The following is a 15,155-nucleotide window of genomic DNA, read 5'->3' on the forward strand; positions in this document are numbered from 1 at the left end:
ATCGATTCTCTGTAGTAAATATGAGCATATCGAGAAAATATGATTGCTGTAAATTAAATCAGCATGGTTCTGCTATCTTGTCAAACGAACGGCTTCTGTGCAGACCGGGCGCCTATTGTTGAGCTCTGAAGGAGGTAACGAAATCGAGACGCATATGTTTCTAATGTAGTCGATTTCTCGTCTATCAATGTTGTTCTTTAATGCAATTGTCATTATGTGGATGTCATAGCGTTTTATACGGTTCAACAATAAGACCTTTCTGCATGTATGCTTTAGCGAAATTAAATGTTTGCATTAACAGTTGAATTCCGTTTTATGGATATGAAATTGGTAACATTGTTAAGGAATTATGCTTAGTCTTCTGTAACGCCGTCAATATCGTTTACCTAGTGTGCTAATTCGCAATCAACAACCGATATATATTACACATGCCTATTACAGAGAACGTTTACCGGTACCTTGTGTGACGATTCGCAGTCAACAACCGATATATATTACACACGCCTATTACATAGAACGTTTACCTTGTGTGACGATTCGCAGTCAGCAACCGATATATATTACACACGCCTATTACATAGAACGTTTACCTTGTGTGACGATTCGCAGTCAACAGCCGATATATATTACACACGCCTATTACAGAGAACGTTTACCTTGTGTGACGATTCGCAGTCAACAACCGATATATATTACACACGCCTATTACAGAGAACGTTTACCTTGTGTGACGATTCGCAGTCAACAGCCGATATATATTACACACGCCTATTACAGAGAACGTTTACCTTGTGTGACGATTCGCAGTCAACAACCGATATATATTACACACGCCTATTACAGAGAACGTTTACCTTGTGTGACGATTCGCAGTCAGCAACCGATATATATTACACACGCCTATTACAGAGAACGTTTACCTTGTGTGACGATTCGCAGTCAACAGCCGATATATATTACACACGCCTATTACAGAGAACGTTTACCTTGTGTGACGATTCGCAGTCAACAGCCGATATATATTACACACGCCTATTACATAGAACGTTTACCTTGTGTGACGATTCGCAGTCAGCAACCGATATATATTACACACGCCTATTACATAGAACGTTTACCTTGTGTGACGATTCGCAGTCAACAGCCGATATATATTACACACGCCTATTACAGAGAACGTTTACCTTGTGTGACGATTCGCAGTCAACAACCGATATATATTACACACGCCTATTACAGAGAACGTTTACCTTGTGTGACGATTCGCAGTCAACAACCGATATATATTACACACGCCTATTACAGAGAACGTTTACCTTGTGTGATGATTCGCAGTCAACAACCGATATATATTACACACGCCTATTACAGAGAACGTTTACCTTGTGTGACGATTCGCAGTCAGCAACCGATATATATTACACACGCCTATTACATAGAACGTTTACCTTGTGTGACGATTCGCAGTCAACAGCCGATATATATTACACACGCCTATTACAGAGAACGTTTACCTTGTGTGACGATTCGCAGTCAACAACCGATATATATTACACACGCCTATTACAGAGAACGTTTACCTTGTGTGGCGATTCGCAGTCAACAGCCGATATATATTACACACGCCTATTACAGAGAACGTTTACCTTGTGTGACGATTCGCAGTCAACAACCGATATATATTACACACGCCTATTACAGAGAACGTTTACCTTGTGTGACGATTCGCAGTCAGCAACCGATATATATTACACACGCCTATTACAGAGAACGTTTACCTTGTGTGATGATTCGCAGTCAACAGCCGATATATATTACACACGCCTATTACAGAGAACGTTTACCTTGTGTGACGATTCGCAGTCAACAGCCGATATATATTACACACGCCTATTACATAGAACGTTTACCTTGTGTGACGATTCGCAGTCAGCAACCGATATATATTACACACGCCTATTACAGAGAACGTTTACCTTGTGTGACGATTCGCAGTCAACAACCGATATATATTACACACGCCTATTACAGAGAACGTTTACCTTGTGTGACGATTCGCAGTCAGCAACCGATATATATTACACACGCCTATTACATAGAACGTTTACCTTGTGTGACGATTCGCAGTCAACAACCGATATATATTACACACGCCTATTACAGAGAACGTTTACCTTGTGTGATGATTCGCAGTCAACAACCGATATATATTACACACGCCTATTACAGAGAACGTTTACCTTGTGTGAAGATTCGCAGTCAACAACCGATATATATTACACACGCCTATTACAGAGAATGTTTACCTTGTGTGATGATTCGCAGTCAACAACCGATATATATTACACACGCCTATTACAGAGAACGTTTACCTTGTGTGACGATTCGCAGTCAACAACCGATATATATTACACACGCCTATTACAGAGAACGTTTACCTTGTGTGATGATTCGCAGTCAACAACCGATATATATTACACACGCCTATTACAGAGAACGTTTACCTTGTGTGATGATTCGCAGTCAACAACCGATATATATTACACATGCCTATTACAGAGAACGTTTACCTAGCGTGCTGATTCGCAGTCAACAACCGATATATATTACACAGGCCTAATATAGGGAACTTTTACCTAGCGTGTTAATTCGCAATCAACAATCGATATTTAATAACATCACACATGCCTATTACAGAGAACTTTTACCTAGCATGCTCATTCGCAATCAACGACAGATATATAATTTTATCACATATGCCTTTTACGGAGGTTTACACTGCGTGCTAATTCGCAATCAACAAGTGATACATATGCCTATTACAGAGAACGTTTACCTATTGTGCTAAGCCGTAAGCAACAACCGATATTTAAAACATCACGCATGCCTATTACAGAGAACGTTTACACAGCGTGCTGATTCGCAGTCAACGGCTGTTAGATATTACACATGCCTATCACAGAGATGGTTTACATAGCGTGCTGATTCGCAATAGAACACTATCAGCTACGTGATAATACTGCTCAAAATGCATGTCTATCATTCGTATCTGGAATGGTTGTCGTAAGAGGCGACAAACGGGATCGGATGGTCAGACTCGCTGACTTGGTTGATGCATGTCATCGTATCCCAAATACGTAGATCGATGATCATAATGCCAATCATTAGATTGTCTGGTCCAGACTCGCTTATTTACAGCCCGCCGTCATATAGCGGGAATAGTGCTAAGTGCGGCGTTAAACAACAAACATTCATGTCTGGAACTGTATTAAGAATTTCGCTCAAGCAAAACCTCGGGAACCCAGACATTAATCCGGACGGTATCCGTTCACAGTGATTAAGTCCGGATTGAAAAAATAACATTATTGAATTTATAGCCTGTTTAAATCATGTACAGTAAACTACGGTTATAACGAACACGCTTATAACGAACTGACCGATATAACGAACTTAAATTTTAGTCCGGGCCATTTGTTGTATATATGCTGTATATATGCTCATAACGAACTACGGTTATAACGAAATAAAATAAGTGGTCCCTTTTAGTTTACTGTATGTATCATAACAGTAGTCGTTCAGAAAGCGAGATTTCCAGACAACCAGGGTTTTCCTCTGTAGTGTCCTTTTAAGCAATAAACAACCGATAACGTACACGTATGAATCGTTTTTCAGGATTGTACTTTGTAATTTGTATTTTTTTACATTATAATCGCATGTATAGGTCACTTTAACAAACATATTTTCTTCTTTTAGTTTTGAATATTATCTTCATGAAGATGGTTAGAATTGTTCTTTAGCAACCCATGCGACTAACAGGAAAGGGGGTGAGGATCGCTGACTTGGTTGATGCATATCACCGTATCCCATTTGCGCAGATCGATGCTCATGTTGTCATTCACTGGATTGTCTGGTACAAAATTCGAATTATTTGCAGACTGCTCTCATATAGATGGAACAAACAAATTAAAAAGATGATAAATCTAGCCGGCTATTGTTTCAATAATGTTGTGCTAGTGTGTCACCCCTTTAACGAAATACAGAACATTACCACATGTCAAGATATTGATCGTGTTCATGAAATGTGCGTCACTAGTGCTATACCATGTCTTCCAAAGAGCGCACACAAACGGACAATAGGTAGGTAGGTAAACAATGCATACCTACCTATTGTTATCTGTGCTAATCAGCACAATCAAGACAGGTAGATCAATATTTAAGACCTGCCGTGAGTTACTGACATGTTGAGGTGATGAAGTGCGCCCAGCGTGCCAACCGACATCGCAGCTGATGAGGTTACACAACGTACAAGTGTATGAAAGCGCCGGTACACAGGAACATCTGACGTTCTTTTAACGTAAAGGGAGCGGTGGGGTAGCCTAGTGGTTAACGTGTTCGCCCATCACGCCGAAGGACAGGGTTCGATTCCCCACATGGGTACAATGTGTAAAGCCAACTTCTTGTCACTCCCCTACCCCCTCGTGATATGACTAGACTATTACTAAAAGCGGCGTAAAACCCAACTCACTCACACATTCAAGGGGCGGTCGGGTAGCCTATTGGTTAAAGCGTTCGCTCGTCACGCCGAAGACCCGGGTTCGATTCCCGACATGGGTACAATGTGTGAAGCCCATTTCTGGTGTCCCCCGCCGTGATATTGCTGGAATATTGCTAAAAGTGGCGTAAAACCAAACTCACTCACTCACTCACTCACACATTCAATATTTAACGTAGAGCCCTGATGTCTCGTTCTCAGTATGTCGTAGACAGACAATTTTGTCAATATATCGAGCTATCCGTAGCTCGAGACAAGCGAAATACCCATTTTAGACAATGCCGATAAGGGTACTTCCTTTATGGTACATTATGGTACTTAAGAGAGTTAAGGGAAACCAATTAAACATGGTAATACGTTTTTTTTTGTCAATTTGAAATAAATTAAGTATCGATATCCACAGTAAGATCAAACATGATACGCAGCATAATCATATATATATTACCAAAATGGCGTAATTAATCATTCCATTTTAATTCTTGAATTTTTGTTTGGTAAAAATAAAATACAAACTCTACTTGTGTTTGTACTATGCACTCAACGATACATGATGGCTTGTTAAGGTTACCCAGTACACGCGGTGCCTGCACATATGCACCTATCTATTATACATTGATTTACACAGTCTATAGTACCAGTGCCACCCCGTGGTTCACAAAGGGAAGAACAATCGTCATACACAGCGTATCATATGCATAATTGCGCCACGAGTGCTGGGGAAGGGCTGTGAAGTCGCGCTTCTAGTCACTTAATGGATTAACTGTACACATCTCAACAGACTCTTCTCTATTGACGTAAACAATAATGTCGTCGAGAGATATGCACGCAATAAGGTTATAACTGTACTTATATATATTTCTCTCCCTCCCTCCCCCCTCTCCCTCCTTCCCTGTCCAACGCTCTCTCCCTCCCTCTTTATATATATAAGGGAGGGAGAGAGAAAGGGAGGGAGGAAGAGAGAGGAAGGCAGGGAGGGAGAGAGGGAGGGAGAGGGAGAGGGGAGAGAGGGGGAGGGAGAGTTAGGGAGGGGGAAAGGGAGGGAGGAAAACTGAAGGATTCTGTGAGAGGAGTACATTTTAGGGTAGAGAGAAAGCTTCCAATACAGAAGGATTCGGGCGGGAGAGAAAGATGGTATCAGATGGGAGAAGACAGCGTTGTGTCAGAGACAGATGCGTCGGGTGGGACTTTCTCCATTTCCACACGTGCCTGTTTTTGGCTTATAACAAAACGTATTTTGTTCGCGAGGCTTAAATTGTCTCAATGAAGCTGGTTTTCAGGAATCTTTGTTTTAATATTTGAACACGACCAAGTATTTGACCCACGCTCATTACCTTAGGGCATGTAGGTGTACACTGTACACACTGATTGATAATGTCACCGTCTGTTCTGAAGTGATGACACCGGCTGTTCTGAAGTGATGACACCGTCTGTTATGCGATGATGATACCGTCTGTTATGCTGTGATGACACCATCTGTTATGCAGTGATGACAACGTATGTTATGCAGTGATGGCACCGTCTGTTCAGAAGTGGTGATACCGGTTGTTCTGAAGTGATGACACCGTCTGTTATGCAGTGATGACACCATCTGTTATGCGTTGATGCCACCATCTGTTATGGTGTGATGACAACGTATGTTATGCAGTGATGACACTGTCTGTTCTGAAGTGGTGACACCGTCTGTTATGCAGTGATGACACCGTCTGTTATGCAGTGATGACACCGGCTGTTATGAAGTGACGACACCGCCTGTTCTCTCACTCTTTTTTCCGATGTGAGGCTTTTCACCAACAACGATATGAACTCTTAAATAAGCAATATCTTAAGTTTCCAAACCTGTCCCAATTTAAGAAACTTATGACCACTTACAGTGTAGGGATCTAAAAGGCCTATCTTAATTCCTTAACAATGTGTACAATACAATTATTGGTAAATTGTATTAGTATCCACGCATCCTTTTTTTTATTAAATGCTGTCATTTTGTACATAATACAAATTGTATATAGTTGTATCTCATGTACCATCGTGGGTGTTTTTTCTGAGAATAAATGAGTTTGAGTTTGGTAATCAGTAGTAGCCGGTTGTACCATTAAATCCCATCCCTCTCACTTACGTTATCTTTACTTATACAAAGACCACGACAGTTGTATTGAGCTTTAAGCAAGGTGATATTTGAATACATAGTTTTATAATGACTCAAACTGTGTATAACATCCACGTTAGACAAAGGGCATTGCTGAGCGTCCTTTAACCCCAGGTCTTGACGATAATATGATTTGTATGATTAACGCTTTGTTTTAAAAAAAGGAGTATGTCTTTGAACAAAGGACTACGGTAGAAGGCATCTGTAAGATATTGTCAGCTTGATTACTTCAAGGGGACATGGGACATAGTTAAAATAATAACGTGCCATATTTGAATCCACAGAGGAAGCCCTTAATTGGAGACTGGATGTGGGTCTCCTTACGTTCTCTCCAGCCAGTCAAAAAAATATTACTCCTGCAACAGCGTCGTGAAGATGACGGGATCTGGACACATGATGTAAACTGACTTACTGAGTGCACACAGCTCAGACAAGGCGTTGTCGTTTCTTGGAGGTATTCATGCAGGAGGACATTACCAAAAATACGAGACATTTGATAACAATACCTAAAGTATTGCTTTTATTTTAAAATCAGTGCATGTTCTATTACCGGGGTAATAACTACTCGAGGTTTCGAGAGTCATTACCGTCTTTGATAAATACCAGTAGACGATACAGCACTTATGATCCTTTAAATTAACTTTTTAAAGCTCAAAGCATCGTCTATTGCACGACTGACAAGTCAATTGTTCCAGCGACATGTGGTACAAGTCAAAATACGGAATTGCATCTAAACACATCCAGTGCAGTTGTAAGAACAACGATTGTTCGAAGAAACACATTTTTTTGTTGAATTAGCGAGCGAATATATTATATATTTCAGTTTCAGTTATAAAATGGCAGGGGATTCAAATGGTTCCACATTAAATATCCATTGGAATCGAACCTGGAACTTGATGCATTAAACGACAAGTTGCTCCTCGAGCGTTCCCCACCTCATGCCACTATAAACGTTAGAAACACGACTTTAAACGCTCTCAGCATGATTTGATCGCAAAATAAAAAGATCATATTTTCCTACTAAAATATACAGTCATTACTCAGTTACAAGGTGAGTGTTACGCGTGTGCGATGGACAAATTTAGACGTGTACTTCATGGTTTCAAAATCCCTTTGACAACATATTCATCGACCCCATCTTGAAACATTACATAGTTACATCGTAAGATGTTAATGCGTCCAGCCAAGCCTTCGTGAGCACAGCTCACCTGGATGTAATTGTAATTACTTTGGTAACTAAAAGTAACAATCACTTCCCATTAATTATTTCCAGCTCAAAGTTCATTTTTTCATGAAACCTATACTTAACTGATTTCGTTGTGCTTTCTACCTCGACAGATCATCAATACTCACAGAAGCAGGGATGACAACTACTACGGGTAATTGATTGTTATTGTTTAGCAACAGACAGACAAATTCCATAGCTACTTACGACAAATGAATATTGAAGTTTTTGCAAGGCTTGGTTGGAGTTGACCTCTGTCAACTCGATACTGATTGATAAACTATTGATGTATTGCATGGCATTAAGTCCCATGGTATGGTGTGATATATTACCCTTATTGACCTTTGTGAGTCTACATATCTACTGGAAAACGAAAGGCCTAAGTTGTAGTACTTAACCACAGATACATCTTGGGTGTGTTATACGTACTTATTGACCTTTCAAACAGCCACTAAAATACATATAAAAAATGGAAATATGTATGTGAGAAAGATGTATGACATGCATACGTACAGCAGTCAAGATAATACGTTGAAATTTCAAGATACAAAGTTGGAATTCCAACTTCTTATCTTGAAGTTCCAACTTATTATCTTGAAATTTCAACATAACCTTTCGAAATTTCAAGTTAATATCTTGAAATTCACTTGTTATCTTGAAATTCCAACTTATTATCTTGAAATTTCAACATAACCTTTCGAAATTTCAAGTTAATATCTTAAAATTTCATCTTGAAAGTTCAACTTATTTATAAATTTCAAGATCATTATCTTTAAATTTCAACTTATGTATCTTGAAATTTCAACTTAAAATGGGGGCGGACGGGTAGCCTAGTGGTTAAAGCGTTCTCTCGTCACGTGTTCGATTCGCGACATTGGTTCAATATGTGAAGCCCATTTGTGGTGTTCTCCGCCGTGATATTGCTGGAATATTGCTAAAAGCGGCGTAAAACCATACTCACTCACTCAACTTAAAATGTATCTTGAAATTTCAACATCACTTCTTGAATTTTAAAGAAAAAAATGACAAAACAAATCACCATAAAAAGGCTTGCGTACCATGATGTACTAGCCTGCTCTATTTGACCTTTGTGACTCATTCTTACCTGGCATTTAATCACTGAAGGATATGTTTCGTGTGTTATTTGTCCTCTTACTGACCTTTAACGCACTAAAGTACGCACAAAACTAACAAATAACATATTCAGAAATGTTCATAAAACATGCATGTTAGTAAGATGTGTCACATAAGTGCTCGAGTAACAGCTCTCGTTATGATGTGTATCGCTGTCAGCAATACGTATAGCAGAATAATAGATCGGTTTATACATTCTTTTCGAACGTAAATTGTAGATAATGTGTTCAACGTCATCTTTGAAATCCAAACTCGCATTCTCTCTGTTGGTATATAGTATTAATTTCAGCGATGCTAAATTTTGTCTGAAATCAGTTATAGAATTAATATACAATGTTATTGTATGTGCTTAGCTGATACATGTACTTTCATTCCAATATTAAACCAAAAAAGCGAATTAACACTTTTTAATAACGCAATAAATAACGCAATCAAATAATAACAATGTTAATCTTATCGTTTCACAGACATTCTGTGATTTACTTCCTTTGCGTTTCTTTTAAATTGATATACGATCTTTATCTATCTATATAAACGATGGAATAATATAGGTACGTCTATCGATTTATCGATAACAAAACAGCGAGATGTTTATCCATGCAGTGTTTGTATTGACACTGTTAGCCTTCAATTTTGTAGAGTAGTCACCTGTGTATTGAGAATATTTTTCATTTATTATTATCTATAATTACTAACTATGGCGCCTGGCAACAGCGACAGTAACCCCCCAAGGGAACTCAGGAATTGTACTTGTTAGGTACACCTAGCAAGAGCCAGCGCTGCACCGAATGACCCGCTGTTTAACTGAGGATGGAGAACATGCTGATGCTCTATCATAACGGCCAAGGCTTCGGAATTAGCTGTGCGGAGCTGTGCGCTTAGACGTGCCAGGATCCGCTGGTCTTAGGTTCGAATCTCATATTCGTAATTGGTTGATCAGCATCGAAACCTTGATATTTGGTATCATTTCGTGTTTATTTCCCACACCAAGCTGACACGCCGTGATATCATTGAGGGTGCCAAACCCCTTTTTGTACGCCGGATGCCGAGCTCTGTTAGACGGTATTCCGGATGCAGTGCAGTACGCCGGATGCCGAGCTCTGTTAGACGGTATTCCGGATGCAGTGCAGTACGCCGGATGCCGAGCTCTGTTAGACGGTATTCCGGATGCAGTTCAGTACGCCGGATGCCGAGCTCTGTTAGACGGTATTCCGGATGCAGTGCAGTACGCCAGATGCCGAGCTCTGTTAGACGGTATTCCCGGATGCAGTGCAGTACGCCGGATGCCGAGCTCTGTTAGACGGTATTCCGGATGCAGGGCAGTACGCCGGATGCCGAGCTCTGTTAGACGGTATTCCTGGATGCCGTGCAGTACGCCGGATGCCGAGCTCTGTTAGACAGTATTCCGGATGCAGTGCAGTACGCCGGGTGCCGAGCTCTGTTAGACGGTATTCCGGATGCAGTGCAGTACGCCGGAAGCCGAGCTCTGTTAGACGGTATTCCGGATGCAGTACGCCGGATGCCGAGCTCTGTTAGACGGTATTCAGGATGCAGTGCAGTACGCCGGATGCCGAGCTCTGTTAGACGGTATTCCGGATGCAGTGCAGTACGCCGGATGCCGAGCTCTGTTAGTCAGTATTCCGGATGCAGTGCAGTACGCCGGATGCCGAGCTCTGTTAGACGGTATTCCGGATGCAGTGCAGTACGCCGGATGCCGAGCTCTGTTAGACAGTATTCCCGGATGCAGTGCAGTACGCCGGATGCCGAGCTCTGTTAGACAGTATTCCCGGATGCAGTGCAGTACGCCGGATGCCGAGCTCTGTTAGACAGTATTCCGGATGCAGTGCAGTACGCCGGATGCCGAGCTCTGTTAGACGGTATTCCGGATGCAGTGCAGTACGCCGGATGCCGAGCTCTGTTAGACGGTATTCCGGATGCAGAGCAGTACGCCGGATGCCGAGCTCTGTTAGACGGTATTCCGGATGCAGTGCAGTACGCCGGATGCCGAGCTCTGTTAGACGGTATTCCGGATGCAGTGCAGTACGCCGGGTGCCTTGAAATGGTTATCCAGTATGCGAATGGCAATATTTGAAAATGTTGTCATTGTCTTTTTTTTCTTGGTATTTTTTACTTACCAAGAGTGACAAATATTAAGCCCTCATCTTATGATCTTTGAAATAACTGGTCCTAACTTTGAAATAATTTATCCACAGAGCATGCGTTCGTGTGTTTTATTAAACACTTTTCTCAACACTCGGCCATGTCATGAGTCAGACAGAGATGACATGTGCATTACATATTGATTGTCGTATGCCGCCATATAACCTAATGGGTCCTCGGTGATCCCAGTGCTGTCAGTAGCACATGTGTCTCTTGCAATCAGATCAGAGAGATCGATGGGCCAGGTAAACACAGAGGTGTCTTCTTTGTCTTGTGTTAATAACCATGGTTCCATCTCAGCAAAACACGAGTGCACAACCAAGGCTCTAATTCAAGATCATGATAAATAATGACATTGTACATTTGGGATGGTTTTGCATTTGACTGGACTTAACAAATGAATTTTAATACTTAGGTCGCTGTTTCCCGTTCACGTTTTTCAGTTCACGTATTAAGGTAATGGATAGCGTAATATTGATTTTGACTGACAGTCAATAACGTTAAGATCTTAAGGATGTTCAAACTCACATTGACATGTTCAAAACGAGTCCAAACTAAATACGGACAGATTGAACTGTGTCTCGTTTGTCGCATACTGCGCATCAACTAACTGTATCGTTAAAATAACACTACTTGGAAATAACGGAATTTCTTTTATCTGTCCTTGACTTTGATGATAGAACTATTTGAGTACTGTTATCAAAACAATGGTGTATCATCATGTTAGGTGCCAATGTTCTATGTGTGCTGGCTACGGTTTAATTAGGTTAGAGCCCTCGGACACCTGGCGTCTAATCGTTGAAACGCTTCAGTTTTATCCAACCATTTATAAAAGATTAAACACCGGGTCCTTTTGTTTTAACCTTTTATTAAACGCCTTTAGTCGAGTATCCTTGTATCATATATTACTGACAGTAGGGTCCTGTTCAATATGGCGATCACCGCACTTTGACTGTCTTACTTGTTTCTTTGTTTGTTGTTTAACGCCGCACTCAGTAATATTCCAGCTGTGCATAGTTGCGTCCCTTGGGCACGCCAGAAACCTAGGATTGTGGGTTTGAATCGCCCCGATTATGTTTCTAGGTTTATCAGCACCATACTCGTGCTCGTGGGTTTCACCGAAGTGGTAAACGCATGAGATCTGCATCACTTCGGGATTTCCTCCCACATTAAGCTGACACACCGTGATGTAACTGGAATACTGTTAAAAGCGGCGTTAAACCCAACACACTCACTCACTCAAGCATGCCTTTCATCTGCCTGATTAGTTAGTCGTCACTGACGCTGATCATAAGTGCATTCAGATCTTGCAATCTTCAGTGGCAAATGTTGGTGTGCTCTCTGATAATGACGCGCAAAGATTCTGTCACGATACATCCAAACACAGGTTTTAAAGCACCCCGTGGACATCGTGCCTATACCGCTGTCCGTTCTTCATGAAATGTGGGTTACCCAATCATAGTGTCCAGGGATATTTCAGTCTTTATTTGTGGATGAGTTTCTTTCATTAAAAAACATGATCCATGATCTTTGAGTAGTAGATATAGTTGGCCCTGTTTACGCCATGACGATCGTAACTCGTACACTTTAACACTGAACGCCTTGTGGAAAAAACCCTAGTAAACAAATATACCATCGTCATTTATATTTATAGTGGTATGAGAATGAGGATATTCAAACTTGCTGTGTCTCTATGCTAATCAGAGGGTGTTTTATTCTATTTTAGGTGGCCAGATGATTGAGTGAGTGGGTTTCAGTTACATCACATCACTTCGTGTCGTCCTTTTAAGGGTGAAAAGTCAAACCTGACGCAGGTCTTAGACGTTGAAAACTGTGAAAATAAAAGCTACAAAACCATATCCTTAATCATAAGAAATAACGGCTTAAAACAGAGTCAGTTGTACGATTCCGACTATGTAACAAGGTGTGGGCAGCGGGTCATGTTTCCCCTTTCACGAACCCCTGGTGTCATCAATGATCTTAAGTGATCCATCGATATAATTTTCACCGCTATTTTGTCTTTTTGCGCAATGGAATCTGTGTCGGCGTACAACCGAGACAGAATGCTGATTCCCGTTGTCGTTATATATTTATGAATCACTATCAAATAGCGATGAACCAGAAGATCACGACAAGGATCCCCCGAATACGGATATGGTGCTCACGGGTTTCGGGGCAAAACTAGGATTCGTATCCACGACCAAGGAGCCGCTTGTCTTTAGCCCACACTATCATCCGTGCCTTTTAGATGAGTGTTGACAAAAAACCTTGGACGTTACGTTTTCAGTGTTTTGGTGTCCGTTTTAATCCTGGTAATGTTTTGATATCGTTTGCAATATAGTAGTCAAATCCAATTTTTAAATGTATACATTCCCATTTATGCGTAATATTTTTATTTTTTATATTTTTTATATGTTTTTTATGCGTAATATTGATGACGTTGCAATCCTACAAAACACGGAAGATGTTCCAATCTAAAAAAACAATAAAAACAGTAAAAATGGCTCCATGTTACCAACCTGTCACGTGATCAATCAAGATGTACTACCAGGTTGGTTTGACATGAATTTTTCAAAACATTACGAGTATTTTCCGGTTGATTTTATTTAAAAGCTTTTTTTAGTGTTGTTTTCGAAGTTCTTTCAAGGAGAAATCTATAAACACCATGCTAACCGCTTTTTTTCTGAATGTCTAAATATTTGATGAATATTTGCACCCATCCACGTTTGCGTGTATCACCGGTGGTTATGTGTAAGGGACTTACACTTACATACGGGCAATCAACATTGACTTGCTTCGTAGTCTACATTTAAGGAGCACTGTGTTTAATCTGGTATTAAACAAACCTTTAGACGGTGGCGTGGATTCAAGTATGTAACGAGTCTGTGTAAATGGTCGCTCATATTAACGAGTAATAACAACAACAATCGCTTACCGAAATTAAAGCTTAATTCAGCGGTGTCGCGTTTTTAGAGATCCTTGGATAAAGTAGTCGAAGATGAATCGAAAGCTAAAAGGTTTTCGTGTTTCCTGATGCATTTTACACGTCCTGTTTGGCTTTTTTAGTCTGATCCATTTGATAACGGTTACACTCGGTGTTTAATTCTTAACTGGCGAAGAGTCATCATTGAATGTCCTTTCGGTTGGTTGGTTAGGCAAGTAACAGAAATGCGCGGCATGCATTCTTGTGATGAATATGTGACGGTCGTGCACAGGTAGTCCCTTTCATTGAAGCAATGTATTTATTTATTGAAATTGGGCGATATGTAGTTATTCTAGAGAAACCAAATTTGCCAATATGCATCCAAAATAATAGTACTATTTTCTTCTTGTGTGCTCAGTATGTGCACCATTAAGACAGGGGTATATACTGACCCAGATTTTCTAGTGGTAGAGCGTCCGCCCGGAGAGCGGAAGGTACGGGGTTCGATCCCCGGCCGCGTCATACCAAAATATGGTACTTGTTGTTACCCTGTCTGGCGCTCGGCATTAAGGGGCTAAACAAGGACTGGTCGGATCGGAGTCAGTATACTGTGTCTGAGTTGGGTATTCATGTTAAACTGCGGCATGGTATCTCAGTGAGTTAGCACTATAAATCGGCATCAGTCCGGACTAGTAGCAGCCACACACACAGACACACACGTCCATGCACGTCGCTATATAAGTGCAATAATAATATAATCCTTATATGCCGAGCGCCAGACAGGGTAACAACAAGTACCATCTTTTAACGTCTTTTGGTATGACGCGGCCGGGGATCGAACCCCGTGCCTTCCGCTCTCCGGGCGGACGCTCTACCACTAGACCACGGAGGCGGTCTCATATGACTATAGTTTATCTGTCATGCCATGACAAATTAACTGTAGTAATGTGAAAGAATCGGGTGGTTCTTTACTTGCGGTGCACTAGCTCCAGATTGCAACGGAGTCATGCATCTTGAT

At 41.0% G+C, this 15,155-nt stretch overlaps 1 protein-coding gene across 1 annotated transcript in view; it reads right to left on the bottom strand.

The window, feature by feature from the left end:
- LOC139449887 (uncharacterized) overlaps positions 1-15,155 on the bottom strand; it is a 131,776-nt gene that overhangs the window by 63,935 nt on the left and 52,686 nt on the right. The window lies entirely within an intron of this gene.

This window comes from Haliotis cracherodii, unplaced genomic scaffold (assembly GCF_022045235.1).
Source record: "Haliotis cracherodii isolate W230 unplaced genomic scaffold, xgHalCrac1.p SCAF_8, whole genome shotgun sequence".
NCBI classification, from domain to species: Eukaryota; Metazoa; Mollusca; class Gastropoda; order Lepetellida; family Haliotidae; genus Haliotis; species Haliotis cracherodii.